A 15,274-nucleotide genomic window follows, 5' to 3' on the forward strand; every position below is an offset into this window, starting at 1 on the left:
TCAGGACCCGTCTAGCTTGTCCTTTCTGACTCGGGAGGGAACTGCCGGGAGGGGACGTGGCCTGATCTGGGAGGCAAGGGGCGGGGAGGTGTTAGAGTTCATCCTTCCCCACTCTCGCCCGGCTGGCCCTGCCTCGGGGATCCCCGTGGCGTCCTGAGAGTTCCCGTGCTATCTTCCTTCCAGTTGGCAGCTCTGCGGACACCTCCATCCCTGAACATCACGCTCAGGTCCTGGAGACAGGGAGGAGGGCTGGGGGATCCAGAGATCCAGCCTGGCCAGAATTCTGCTCTCTGCTCAGCTAAGCACCCCACACTGAGAAATGAACACGTGGATTCGATTCAAAGCCCTGCAATCATCTGCATTTTATTTGCCCCTAAATTACAAGTTGTTAATTTGCAACTCTGCTCCCTCCACTCCAGGTTCTTTCTCTCCCATCACCCATCAAATTCCCCAGTGGCCCAGGCAAAAAATATCTGTTAGTCTTTGCCAAGGTAGACTCAGCCTTGTCGGCAGACCTGTCCTGTGTTCTCAGGAGAGGCCTTTACCCAAGGCCACAGCAACAGCAGGAATCCCGAGTAAAACGCCACCTTGACGGCAGGGAAGGCTGGATCTTTTCACAGAGCAGAACTGACTTTATGAGGTGCACAGTAAGGTGAGCAGAGGTGGGAAAGGCCAGTGGATGAATGCAGGAACAGCACCAGGAGCTAAAGCCCAACTTTGCCCCGTGGGCTGTCGCAGGGTCCTCAAAGGTGGGAGAGGGTTCCTCCACCCACCACGACTGTCTCCCCAGTGATGTAGCTGGCATCTTCAGAGCGCAGGAAAGACACGATGCCAGCACAATCCTTTGGCTCGCCTAACCTGGGGAATAGGGGAAGAAAGGAAGGGAGTAAAAATCAAACAGGTCTGGCCCCATCACCTGGGACACACGGAATGAAATTTGCTTAATCAAGAATTATTAGATGACTTTTCAGGATCAATGTACAAGCTTTCCATCTATCAAAAAGTGTTACCATGAGGATATGCTGTTATAATTTAGTAGAAGCATACTGTACTCTGCGAAAACCATTACCCATAATATTCAAATACTATAGAAACACACAGTTTTTTTTTTTTTAGAGAGCTCAGGACAACAAAATCCAAAGTTATATAGGTAAAATGGTGAGCAATTATTTCATACTTCAAAAAAATGGTTTCACATGTGCATACACTAAAGTATCAGGGAGTCTGTGTGACAGTAAATGGTGTGTTTAAAGTGATTCCATTTGTACAGATTCAGCTTGCAACTTTTTCAGAAATCTGTACTTGTCCCTTAACTCAGGACTTCTCCCAGAGCTCTGCACTGCTGAAACCCTGATGTCTCTGTGTTTACCTTTTGAAAGGGAAGCTGACTTTTTGCTCAGGCCACTGCAGTGATAGTGTTTGTGAATTTGTGGTCTGTGAGGCAGAGGAGAGCCTGCCTGTGTTATCTGTGGGACTGAGACAGCGGGCTCTGGGTTGCTAGGGACCAGACCTTTCCATCTTCATGCCTCTTAGGGCCCTTGACCCTATGACAGTTTTACCTTCTTATCTGCAGGGTTTCTTTCATTCTTTCCTCTTCTTCTTTGTCCATCCAGAGCTGCAGGAAGAAGGGAAATCTCTTTATGTTTAAGAAGAGGAAAGTGAGGAATAGAAAGGGAAGAAACTGCCCGTCCTCATGGCAAGAGAGTAAGGATGGAGAGACTTCCCTCTTTCACTTCCTATTTTTTTTCTAGCTCCCAGCTCTCCCCACTGCCGTCATGTGTTTCATTTGTTTCAGGTTCTAGTGATGCATTTTGCTGCATCTCTCCAATTCTCATCCACATAAGGAGAGAGGAAACAATGTGAGTAGAGTCTGAATACCTCAGTCTCCACCCTATGCCTTAGGAATGGTGTGATTGGAGCCTGGCTTAGATAGGGCAGCTGGTACAGAGAGGGAAAATGGAAAAGCCCAGGGAAGGAGAATGGAGTGGTTGAGAGTTCAGGAATCAGGTACTGGCCTTGCCTGTCCAAGAAGATGGATGCCTTTCAAGGGGTTCCAGTGGGATGCAGAGCTCCCCTTCCTCACCATCCTGCTGAAGCTGGTCTTGATAAGTCCAGGTGCTAGGCAGTTCACCCTAATGTTCCTTGGGGCCAGCTCTACGGCCAGGGTCTTGGTGAGGCCCAGTAAGGCTGTTTTACTGACACTGTAAGGACTGAGGCCCTGGAGATAGAAAACAATGGGTTAGACTTGTACTTCCCAGGTCATTCTTCGTTCTTATTATTAGACACAAAAGACAGTGCTCAATAGGGATCTCCTGTAAGGGAGGGGCACGGTTAGGAAACTGTCTTGTGGCTAAACCTCCCCTAGGTTATGGTTTGTGGAGGCAAGGCATCTATTTTGTGGGCAGGGATTTGGTGTGATTCTAAAAGGGGACACAAACTTCTTTGGGTAACATGAAGGGTGGAAAGATGTGGAGTAGAGGATGGGATGGAAGGGGCAGACCAAAGGGTTCTTACAGGAAATGGACTTAAGGCTGCTATGGAGGCCACGATCACCACTGAGCCGCCTCTGGGAAAAGAAGAGAGCTGACCGTCTTCCCAGCATGGACCACTGCCCTCAGCCCGTGTGGGGTCCCATCTCACCCAGGCTCTTTCTCACTCTCTGTACCCTCGTTTCTCCATTTCTGGTACCACTGCCTTTGTCATCAGGGCTGGGGCCTTCACATTAATGTCCAGAGTCTGAAGCCAAGAGAAGAAGGGGAAATAGCATGAGTGAAGAGCACTGGAGGAGGCATGGCAATGAGGAGTGAGAGTGGGTTCCTAGGATGTTTGTCAAAACTGACGAAGATCTTAGGATGATACACCTGCATTTTGCACATGAAGAAACTGAGGTTCAGGGAGAAGTAGCTCTCACCAGCTGCTCAGCTAGATAATGATACATTAGGTTCAGGTGAGAAAAAATGGAGCCTGGTTCATCTTGTTTCATAACCAGCCAAGTATGATTTGTCCCAGAAGGGGCCTAAATGCTCAGGGCTCCATTGGATTTGAGCTGTGTTTTCTGTGTTTCTTCATAGTAGGGAGAGCCTGCAATTGTCAGCCTTCTGGACCTGTCTTAGAGTGGGCCATGCTTCTCAGGGAAAATGTGGCTTGACCTTGGATACCTGGGGTTGTTCTAGCACTTCTCTGGCTTCTGTGCTTAGGGAGTGAGATGCTCTTGGCCCTCTAGGATGGACTGCCTGGCTAGACCTGATAAGAAAGTGGGATCATGAGGACGCACCTTCTGGGGAAGCTGGGGGACAGGCTACAATCAGAATCCCCATATCCATAATGTAAAACAAATGTGTGACCCCTGTTTACATTGTTCTAGACAACTGCTTATATTAAAATATTTCAGTCTTACAGAAAAATTGGAAATAGAAGTACAACGAATATCTGGAGATCCTTCACTTAGATTCACCAATTGTTCACATTTTGTCTTATTTGTCCTCTCTGTAGATCTGTACAGTTTTTTAAATGAACCATTGCAACTCAGTTGCAAGTTTTCTGATTTTATGTAATAAAATGAAAAATTACTAAGAACAAAAATAAAAAAATGTAAATTAAAAAGAAGAAACTCAGGGTTGGGCGTGGTGCCTCACGCCTGTAATTCTAACACGTTGGGAGGCCAAGGTGGGTGGATCACTTTGAGGCCAGGAGTTCAAGACCAGCCTGGGCAACATGCAAACATCGTCTGTACTAAAGATTCAAAAATTAGCCAGACGTGGTAGCATGTGCCTATAGTCCCAGCTACCCCGGAGGATGAGACAGCAGAATAGCTTGAACCCGGGAGGTGGAGGTTGCAGTGAGCCGCGATAGCACCGCTGCACTACAGCCTGAGTAATAGAGCAAGGCTCCCTCTCAAAAAAATTAATTAATTAATTAAAATAAGTAAACGCAGTTGCAGATATTACAGTGCTCTAACCCTAAATAGCATACATTTCCCAAAAGTAAGGATGTTCTTTTACACAACCATAATCCATTATCACACCTAAGAAGTTTGTCACTGATGATAATTTTATCTAATACACTGGTCTCAATTGTCCCCCAAATGTGTGCTTTTTTTTCTTTTAAATCCAGAGGTTAATGAAGGATCAGCCATTATGTTTGGATTTGATGTGCTGTGATATTTAAAAAAATATATAAACTAAAAGGAAAGGTACAGTCACACCTTATTTTATTATGCTTTGCAGATACTGTGTGTTTTACAAATTGAAGGTTCGTGGCAACCCTGTGTTAATTGGAGCCATTTTTTCAATGGCATTTGCTCACTTTGTCTCTGGGTCACATTTTGATAATTCTTGGAATATTTTAGACTTTTTCATTATTATCATATCTGTTATGGTGATCTGTGATCAGTGATCTTTCATGTTTTTATTATAATTGTTTTGGGGTACCACAAACCATACCCAGAAAAGAAGGTGAACTTAATCGATAAAGGTTGTACGTTCTGACTGCTCTGCCCTTCTCCCATCTCTCTCCCTCTCTGTGGGCCTCCATATTCCCTGAGACACATTTATATTGAAATTAGACCAATTAATAACCATATAATGGCCTGTAAGTGTTCAAGTGAAAGGAAGAGTCACACATCTTGCACTTTAAATCAAAGGCTAGAAATAATTGAGCTTAGTGAGGAAGGCATGTTGAAGGCTGAGGCAGGCTGAAAGCTAGGCCATGTGCACCAGTTAGCCAAATTGTGAGTGCAAAGGAAAAATTCTTGAAGGAAATTAAAAGTGCTACTTCTGTGAACACATAAATGATAAGAAAGCAAAACAGCTTTATTGTTAATATGGAGAGAAAGTTCTAGTGTTCTGGATAGAAGATCAAACTAGCCACAACATTCCCTTAAGCCAAAGCTTAATCAGAAAAAGGCCCTAACTTTTTAATTCTTTGAAGGCCGAGAGAGGTGAGGAAGCTCCAGAAGAAAAGTTGGAAGCTAGCAGAGGTTGGTTCATGAGGTTTAAGAAGCCATCTCTGTAACATAAAAGTGCAAGGTGAAGCAGCAAGTGCTGATGTAGAAGCTGCAGCAAGTTATCCAGAAGATCTAGCTAAGATCAGTGATGAAGGCGGCTACACCAAACAACAGATTTTCCATGTAGATGAAACAACCTTCTAGTGGAAGAAGATGCCATGTAGGGCTTTAATAGCTAGAGAGGAGAAGTCAACACCTGGCTTCAAAACTTCAAAGGACAGGCTTATTCTCTTGTTAGGGTCTAATGCAGCCAGTGACTTTAAGTTGAAGCCAGTGCTCATTTACCATTCTGAAAATTCTATAGCTCTCAAGATTTATGCTAAATCTGCCCATGCTCTATAAATGGAAACAAAGCCTGAATAACAGCACATCTGTTTATCGCATGGTTAACTGAACATTTACAGCTCACTGTTGATGGCTACTGCTCAGAAAAAAATATTCCTTTCAAACTATTACTGCTCCTTGACAGTGCACCTGGTCAGTCAAAAGCTCTGATGGACATGTACAAGGAGATTAATGTTGTTTTCATGCCTGCTAACACAACATCCATTCTGCAGCCCATGGATCAGGGGGTAATTCTGACTTGCAAGACTTATTATTTAAGACGTACATTTTTTAAGTCTACAGCTGCCATAGATAGTGATTCCTCTGATGGATCTCGGCAAAGTTAACTGAAGACCTTCTGAAAAGGATTCACCATTCTAGATGCCATTAAGAATATTTGTGATTCATGGGAGGAGGTCAAAATATATACATTTACAGGAGTCTGGAAGAAGTTGCTTCCAACCCTCATGGATGACATGAAGGGGTTCAAGGCTGCATCAGAACTGCAGATGTGGTGGAAATAGCAAGAGAACTAGAAGTGGAGCCTGAAGATGGGACTGAATTGCTGCAATCTCATGATAAAATGTAAATGGCTGAGGAGCTGCTTCTTATGGATAAGCAAGGAAAGTGGTTTCTTGGGATGGAATCTATTTCTGGTGAAGATGCCATGAACATTGTTGAAATCACAACACGGGATTTAGAATATTACATGAACTTGGTTGATTAAGCAGTAGCAGAGTTTGATAGGATTGACTCCAAGTTTGAAAGAAGTTCTACTGTGGGTAAATGCTATCAAACAGCATTGCATGCTACAGAGAAATCTTTTGTGAAAGGAAGAATCAACTGATGTGGCAAACTTCACTGCTGGCTTATTTGAAGAAACTGCCACAGCCACCCCAGCCTTCAGCAAGACCATCCTAAGTCAGCCACCATCAATGTTGAGGCAAGACCCTCCACCAGCAAAATGATTACAGCTTCTAAAGTCTCAGATGATTGTTAGCATTTTTTAGCAATAAAGTATTTTAAAATTAAGATATGTATATGCTTTTAAAGACATAATGCTATTGCTCATTTTATAGACTATCATTAGATGACCATTATAGTGTAAACATAACTTTTATATGCACTGGGAAACCAAAAAATTCATGTGACTCGCTTTATTATAATATTGAATTTATTGTGTGGTGGCCTGGAACCAGACCCACAATATCTCCGAGGTGTGCCTGTACTTAGTTTAAAACTGACTTTCATATGGTCTCTATTCAGACTGTTCATGAAAGATGTTCCTCTATTTTAAAGACTATCAGAATCTGTCTGGCTGCAGTTGCTCATGCCTATAATCCCAGCACTTTGGGATGCCGAGGGGGGCAGATCAGTTGAGGTCAGGAATTTGAGACCAACCTGGGCAACACAGTGAAACCCTGTCTCTACTAAAAATGCAAAACATTAGCCGCACATGGTGGCACATGCCTATAGTCCCAGGTACTTGGCAGGCTGAGGTACAAGAATTGCTTGAACCTGGGAGACAGAGGTTGCAGTGAGCTGAGATCGCACCACAGCACTCCAGCCTCAGTGACACAGCGAGAAGAAAGAAAAAAAAAGGAAAGAAAAAGAAAGAGGAAAAAAGACTATCAGAATCAAAAAGTAGCTCATTGGAGAACATTTTGGCACTTTGGTCTTTATGTGTATGAAACACTGGTAAATAAATCATAGTATTTTCACATCCTGAAACTAGTGTTGAGGAATTTTTGATGACATCTGATATAGTTATGTTTGTGCCCTCTAAATCTCATGTTGAAATATGATCACCAGTGTTGAAGGAGGGACCTGGTGTGAGGTGTTTGGGTCATGGGGGTGGATCCCTTATGAATGTCTTGGTGCCCTCCCTGTGGCAATGAGTTCTCACTCTATTAGTTCATGCCAGAACTAGTTGTTTAAAAGAGCCTAGTATCTCTCTTACTTCTTCTCTTGCCATGTAACATGCCTGCTCTCTTTTGCCTTCTGCTGTGGTTGTAAGCTTCCTGAGGCCTCATCAGAAGCAGATACTGGCACCACCATGCTTCTTCTACAGTCTGCAGAACCGTAAGCCAAAACAAAACTCTTTTTTTTATAACTTGCCCAGCTCAGGTATTCCTTTATAGCAACGCAGACAGACTAATACAACATTAGAGTAAAAAGCAAAACCATGGGAAATCATAAAAAATTAGCATTTCCAAATCATGTGGGAGTATTAACCTTAATAAACAAGGACAAATATTTTAATTAAAGCTCTATAATTAAAGAATGGCTGTGAAATATATTATGAATATAATGTAATTATATATTTTCACATAAAACCCAATATTCTACCACTTGAATTTAGACATCCGGGTCTCAGATTGTCTTGACACTGCAGTTAAGAAGAAAATGATACAGGTTTTTATTTTTATTTTTTTAAAGGATGTATGTTATAAAGTGGACACTGATCATTTAACCAGAATTAGTATTTTACTTAACTAGCTTTTAATATTTCCCAACTAATGAAAAATGATTCCTTTTTGGCAGCTGAAAGGGGGACAGGTGGGTGTGTAAGTATAAGCATTGTAGTTTTTAGCATATTAGTTGCCACATCTCTGTTGGAAATCAACAAGGCAGAAGAGCATGCTGGGGAAGAAGTCTGGGGAGGGGAGTAGATGGTGGATAGTGAAGAGCAGATGGAAGCAGACAGTAGTAGGAGCAGCAGAAGCGAACCAGAAGGGCAGGGACAGAGGAAACTGCCCCCACCCACCCTTTACCAGGTGCACTCCAGGTGTGTGGCATGTGGCAAAGAGTCCTCACATTTCACTGCCCTTGACAAATGCATTCTAAAAGCAGACAGAGTTTGTGCTGAATGTGTTCTGAGGCCCGGCCCCTGCTGCTTTAATCCCCTCTCACCTTGTCCCATACCTCCTTGGCAATATCCATTAGGCTTCCAAAGACAGGGCTGACAGCAGCATTGGAGACCAGGATATCGATACCGCCATGAAGCTTCACAGCCTAAAGAGAAGGGTGAGGTCTGGACCAGGGTTGCAGTAAGTAAGGGAGGTGCGTTTATCCATGTTGATTAAAAACTTCCTTCTGAGCCAGGCACGGTGGCTCAAGCCAGGAATCATGGCACTTTGGGAGGCCAAGGTGGGAGAATCACTTGAGTTGAGGAGTTTGAGAGAAGCCTGGGCCACGCAGTGAGACTTTTTCTTATATTAAAAATGACAACAAAAACAATGACGACAAAACCTTCCTTCTTAGGAACTATCATCAAAATAACTTCTCTTTTTAAAAACATCTTTTCTTCAAAACTACCCTAAGATCTGCTGCTAAGCATTTAATGTTGGCTTCTTTCTTCTTTTAGATGGAGTCTTGTTCTGTTACCTAGGCTGGAGTGCAGTGGCATGATCTTAGCTCACTGCAGCCTTGACCTACTGAGTTCAAGCCATCATCCTGTCTTAGTCCCCAAGTACCTGACACTACAAGTGCATGCCACCACACCCGGCCAAATTTTGTATTTTTTTTTAAAGACAGGGTCTTGCCATGTTGCCCAGGCTGGCCTTGATCTCCTGAGCTCAAGCCATCCACCTGCCTTGGCCTCCCAAAGTGTTACAGGTGCGAGCCACCAGGAAGTTGGCCTTATTTATTTTGCAGTCTTTTCTTCCCACCTTCTATTCTTCTAAGGCTGTCTCTGAGCCTTTGCTCTCTTCTTTACACTTTCCCTTTGGGAAGCTCCTTCATTCTCATGATTTCAAGTCTCACCTCAAAATCTATTTCCAGACCCCTCCTCTTCCTTTCACACTGAGTTCCACCCACATTTCTCCAAGTGCTTACTGTCCAGTTCACCTTGAATAAATTACCATTATCTCAAAGTCAATCTGTCCACACTTACCTGAATGGAAAAATCAGCTTAAATAGAGCTGTAGAAACTTACCACTGGAGGGGTCTTTGAGATCATCTATTCCAATGTCCTTAAGGTGGAGATGATGAAACAGGTTCAGGGAATTTTCTCAAGACCATATAGTTCAGTAGTGACACACTGGGGCTAGCTAAGAAAAGGAGGCTTGCTTATTCTGTGTTTGGGAGGGGTGAAGTGATTTGCTCAGGGCACAAAACTAATTAGTGGTGGAAGAACTGAGGTCAGTCTCCCATTCTGTAGCACACCGCTAATTCATAAGAGCCCTCTGAAAGTGAGTTGGGGTCATTAGGAAACTGACTGCCCAGGAGAACCACGATGGGAGAAGATACCAGCCTGAATTTAAAGCAATTCCATATTTGGTTATGATGTCATTTTCCCTGTCTCTGTCTCTCTCTTTTGACCTGGAGGCATGAAAGATTTAAGGCAGAAACTGATATTTAAACTGAGAAAGCCAAGAAAGGCAACATCTCACCTCCTCAATAAGTTATAAGTAGGTAGCGAGGTGTGTGCTAGAGTAATGAATGGCCAAGCAGAATCTGCCAACAAGAGTTTTCAGTACAAAGCCACCTTGAAACCAGACTTTACATTTGCTCAGAACTGACAATTTTAATGCCTTGAACAAGTAGCAGTACATGGGCCCTCGGTCAACTTTGTGCTTCAGATTTGGCACAAAGAGGGATGTTATTAACGATGTACACCATCTGCTAGCTTCCCATTTTAACTACTTATTCTTGTTAACTAGGTGCTAAGCTCAATTGTTTTTACGCGGTTGAAGGAATGCCTGGGCTGTCAACAAAATTAAATCAGACAAAATTTAAAGTCATACACTCTTTTGAAACCAGTATTAATACTTTCTTGCACCCTTTAAATTTTGGTATCCTGGTAAAATTTGGTAACCTGGCAAAGCCCAGTCACCTGCCTTGGCTCTGTATAATTCTCACCAATGGACTTGTTACTAGGGAGGTGCAGAATAAGTTAATAAGTGATGTGTACTGTGCTCAGTGCACATGTGTTTGGGCTGGGAGAAGACAGTGGATTGCTCTAGAATCACCTGGAGACATTTTCTACTCTGCTGTATACCCCATGCCCCTCTCCTTCTAGGTCTGTCAGCACAGAGGCGGGAGAAGGCTGGGTTTTGATTGAACAGAGATAGCAAACCATAAAAGATGAATGAGGCTGGGTGTGTGGGCTCACACCTATAATCCTAGCAGTTTGGTAGGCCCAGTGGGGTGGATTGCTAGAGGCCAGGAGTTCAAAACCAGCCTGGGCAATAAAGCTCCAACTCTACAGAAAATTTAAAAAATAAACTGGTGTGGTGGTGCATGCCTATAGTCTTAGCCACTTGGGAGGCTGAGGTAGCAGGATTGCTTGAGCTCAAGAGTTGGAGGTTACAGTGAGCTATGATCATACTACTGCACTCCAGCCTGGGAAATAGTGAGGCTCTGTCTCTGGGGAAAAAAAAAAAAAAAAAAAAGATGTCTTCTCAGTCTTGTTCTAAATTGTGTGCTCACTATACTAAAATGGTTAGGAGGTGTTTGCTCTGTGTTCTGATGGTTATACATTTTTAAGAAAAAATATAATCAAGCAGATAGGCAGCTAATCTAGTTTCCACTTACCACACACTTAGAAGCTTTGTGGTGCAGATGAGGAGGCCACTGGGTAGTAACCATTCTCAGGGCAGTGGCTTTTCTCATTGCAGGGTAACATGTGGCAATTGGCAGAAGACATTTCAAATTTCTGACAAGTATTCTATCACTCTCCTCTCTGACAATGGTCACACAAACTACCTGAGAGTCATTTTTGACTTCGCTCGTGTTTCCCACTTTTTGACACGGGGTTGGAAAATCTTGGTTCGTTCCCACTAAATGTCTCTTGGGCACATCTGTTCCAGTCCCACCACCACTGCTCTAAACCTGGATGACAGCAACAGCTTCCTCACTGATGCCCTGCATTCAGTGTTTTCTCTGTATATCCTTCCTACCAGAGCCATATTATCTTTCTTAATAACCATCTTTCTCTTCCTCAAAACCTCACATGGCTTCTTATTTCCTACAAGAATGGGTAAACATATCCTTTTAAGAGGCCATATCCTTTTAACGTCCTTAACATATCCTTTTAAGGAGCTATGGCTGGGCGTGGTGGGTCACACCTGTCATCCCAGCACTCTGGGAGGCCCAAAGGGTGGGTCACCTGAGGTCAGGAGTTCAAGATCAGCCTGGCCAACATGGTGAAACCCGTCTCTACTAAAAATAAAAAAATTAGCTGGGCATGGTGGCGGGCAAATGTAATCCCAGCTACTCGGGAGGCTGAGGCATGAGGATTGCTTGAACCTGGAGGCGGAGGTTGCAGTGAGTCGAGATGGTGCCACTGCACTCCAGCCTAGGCAACAAAGTGAAACTCTGTCTCAAAAAAAGAAAAAAAAAATAGTAAAAAAATAAAAATAAAAAAAAGGATATAGAGGCCCATGGCCTCTATCCTTCCAAGGCAGCTCATTCTCAGTAGTACCCCTAAGCTTGTCCTCTCCACTGTGGTCTGCTAGTGCTCCTCTTTCCTTCAGCTCCTCCTTGGCTGTCTGCTCATTTTGCAGAGTTATCTGGAACCTCATCTCTATTCCATCTGAACATTCCCATCCATTCCTAAAGGTTTAGCTCAAGTACCGCTTCTGGGCCAGGCCTGTAGGCCCTGTTAAGTGAACCTGGTGGGGGCCACAGGATGTATTTCCACCAGGATTTTCATATTCTATTGCTACTTACATGTGATATAGTTAGTCACTGATTGACCCAGACTCATTGATCCTTCAACCATCAGGATCAAGTCCTCAATCTTGGGCTCTGTCCACCAGCCTAGGCCAGGCAAGGTGACTTTCTAGGACTCACATTTGGCTCTTTCCAATGCACATTTGAGCATTTGCCGGAAAGTTCCTTAAAAACGGAATTACCCTATACTGTCTATCACACTACTATCTACTATTGCTTAAGATCCCCTTCTTCTAAGATTATGCAAATTATTTCTGCCAACCTTCCAATCTGTTAGCGCAATCCTGTACTTTCCATTTTTGGGTAGATTCTCCCTTCCACTCTGGGGAATAAAGTGTGTCCTGAGCCTCAAGGGAAGAGGAGCTTCCTTTGCTGGATGGTTCATATTTCCTTCTGCAGCTGGAAGGCTGGTGTGCACTACTAACTGTGACATTGACTTATATACTTTCTTTGAGACTAAAGTCCAGTACCTGATAGTCCGTAGGCAGCCAACCCTTCTTTGAAGGGAGCTTGGGAGGTCTGGGTTGAATCACAGCTCTTTCCTTATTGGCTGTGGGACCTTGGGAAGTTGCTCCAGCTGTCTGAGCCAGTCTCTGCAGACTGAGAGAATAGTCCCTGCCTTGCTTGGGTTGTTGTCAGGCCTAGAGACAACCTTTGTAAGGCTCTGAACACAGGAAATGGCACATAGTAAGTGGTTGAAACAGGGATCTGACACTATAAGCTGAAGAATAGGGGATTATTAGCTCATGGGTGGGAACATCTATTTTTTGATTGGATTTACCCTTCTCATCTGTCCAATTAGATGGAAAATTACTAGAGAACCAGTACCAGCTGTTTCTTTGTGGTACTCAAGGGATGATGCAGGGTTGAAGCATTAGAATGTTTTAACATTCTCTGATTGGGATGGGATGATTCTCCAACATTAGTATATGGACATAATAGAAAGGCACACAATAAAAATATCCCGGTGGGCTGGCGTGGGTATGCAGAATGCACTGTTATGTTTTAGTTAACAGCACTGCATTGGATCTCACCAAGGCTGTCCAGGAAAGCAGGGAAGGAGGATCAGCTGGCTCCTTTTTCTACCTCCTGGCTCTTTGCCCATTTCCCTGCAGCTCACTGTGGCCACCAGCTGCTCCAGGTTCTCTGTCTTCCCCACATGTCACACGGTGCCTGTCATGCTCAGCCCCTTCCCCTGCAGCGTGGCCACCGCCTGGTCCACATTCTGCTGCTTCCAGCTGTTGACAACCACGTGGGCCCCGTCCTGGGCCAGACGCCGGGTGATGGCAAAGCCGATCCTGTGAGTAGAAAGAGACAAAGACTGCCAAGGCCTGTGCAGGGGAAGAGGTCGAAGCATGGGCTCTGAAGTTAGACTGCCTGGGTTTGAATTCAGGCTCTTTCCCTATATGACCTCCACGTGTCTCTACTCTGTGTAAAACAGGCTTGATGGCATGGCCTTTTTGGCGCTCATTTACTTATTTTTATTATGATCTGGAACCACAGCCTCAGTTCCCAAGAACTTACATCACTTTCTACAGTTCCCACCACGGGTGACAGGCTTCATCCCCTGTTGGGACTGAGAGGTGAGAAATGAGCTGGGTGTGCAGCAGCCACTTCCGTGATTTGAGGGTCTCACTCAGAACAGCCCTGCCCCCAGGTTTCTTTCTTACTAGTCTACCACATTCTCAAAATTCTATCTTTAGTTATTTTTTGGGGTGCATGTGAAAAGATGGTCTCCGGTCAGAAATGTAAATATTGCCTTGGGAGGAAGAGTTACACATTCTGCACTTGTCAGTCATTAGCATTTTACCTACATTTGTATTTTAGCTTTGTGGAGAGCTGGCATCTAGCAAAGTCCCGTAGAAATGAGAACCAGGATAGACAAGAGTGGTGGGTGAGAAACAGCCTGGGCAAGGTAGGCCCAGGTGTACGGAACTAAGCAAAAATCTTGACACATGGCTCTTGTGTCCCATCTAGGTAAGGGGGAGGGGTTCCTGGAGACTTTCCGGTGCCCAAATAGAGTGTCTGGTACATTTTCATAAAGCTGGAGGCCTTGGGATAGGATTTTGAAATCCAGATTTCCTTGGATTTCTAGTTTCTGGTTTTCCCGGAGGCTTGGTAGGGCTGGTTGACTGGGGCAGCCCAGAACCCAGGAGGGGACTAGATCGATGGGGTTGTACGGAGGTGGCACAGTTGTGCCAGAGGCAGCAGGGACACGAGGGCTAGCAAGGGAAGGCCCAGGGCCTGGGGATTTGGAGGGGGTTCAGGCGGATCACGTGACTACTTTTTTCCACGGCCAGACTTCGGCCACACGTGAGTTCTAAGGACAGGGGCACTGGAAGCAAAGAAGAAACCAGTGCCTGTTTGCAGGCAGCGAGGGCCTCAGAAACTCCAGCACGAACACTCACCCGTCGGTGGAGGCCGTTACCAGGGGCCACCTTATTCGCGAGCAGATCCCGGCGGGTCATCCGGGAGCTGGCCATCCGCACCGACTTCCATGCCCGGACACAGTGGCCTAGCAGCCCCGCCTTGTGCATGGCTCAGACCAGCAAGTCTGGGTTCCACTCCCTCCAGTGGAGGTAACAAAGAATAGGACGAGGGGGCAGGACGAAGGGCGGGCTGCTTCCCGGCCCGCCCCTCCTCGCCCCTCCCCGCCCTGGACCACCTGGGAGTCCTCTGTGGCGGTGGGCGCCTCCCTCCGCCGCCGCGCCCAGCAGCCAGCTACCTTCCGCCCGACTGGGGCTTGCCTTCCCTGGCAGTCAGGTGTTCAAAGCGCTCTCTGTTAAAGTTTTCCGTAGGGCTTGCCCCTCCCCTGGCCCCCGCAGGAACTGGCAGACTTTGGCTGCTGCACTTTTGCATCTGCTTGCCCATGTTTTCTTCTGGGGGAAGTGGGGGTTTTGAGTTGGTTGCTTTTGCTTCTTCAGAATTTCTTCTCCAAGAAAGTCTGGGTCAATGGATGTGACAGCCCACAGGAGGGCAAATGTTTTGAGACTGCCCATGGAGGTGAGGCCTGTGGTCCTCATAGAGTCCACCAGGTGAGGCTGGAGGAGCCTGGGAGAGATGTGATAGGGAGTAGCTGCACCAGGCCTGGCACTGCCCTTCACTCTGCCCAAGGTCTCCTCCATCTTCACGGGCCCTGGAGGGCAGACTATGGTCATTGACCAAACAGTATCTCACATCCCTCGCCAAAGGGACTTTCTCCTTTACAGGGGCTAAGTGCTAGCGAGGAGGCTGCAGAGTCCCTCCAGCAGTGGTGGAAATGCTGAG

The 15,274-nt window shown here is 45.3% G+C and overlaps 1 pseudogene; it reads right to left on the reverse strand.

Moving 5' to 3' along the window:
- Nucleotides 1–743: 743 nt before the first annotated feature.
- LOC105503847 lies at nucleotides 744–14,968 on the reverse strand (annotated as a pseudogene).
- Between the last annotated feature and the right edge of the window lie 306 nt (nucleotides 14,969–15,274).

The sequence above is a fragment of the Colobus angolensis genome, unplaced genomic scaffold, assembly GCF_000951035.1.
Source record: "Colobus angolensis palliatus isolate OR3802 unplaced genomic scaffold, Cang.pa_1.0 Scaffold88, whole genome shotgun sequence".
Lineage (NCBI taxonomy): Eukaryota > Metazoa > Chordata > Mammalia > Primates > Cercopithecidae > Colobus > Colobus angolensis.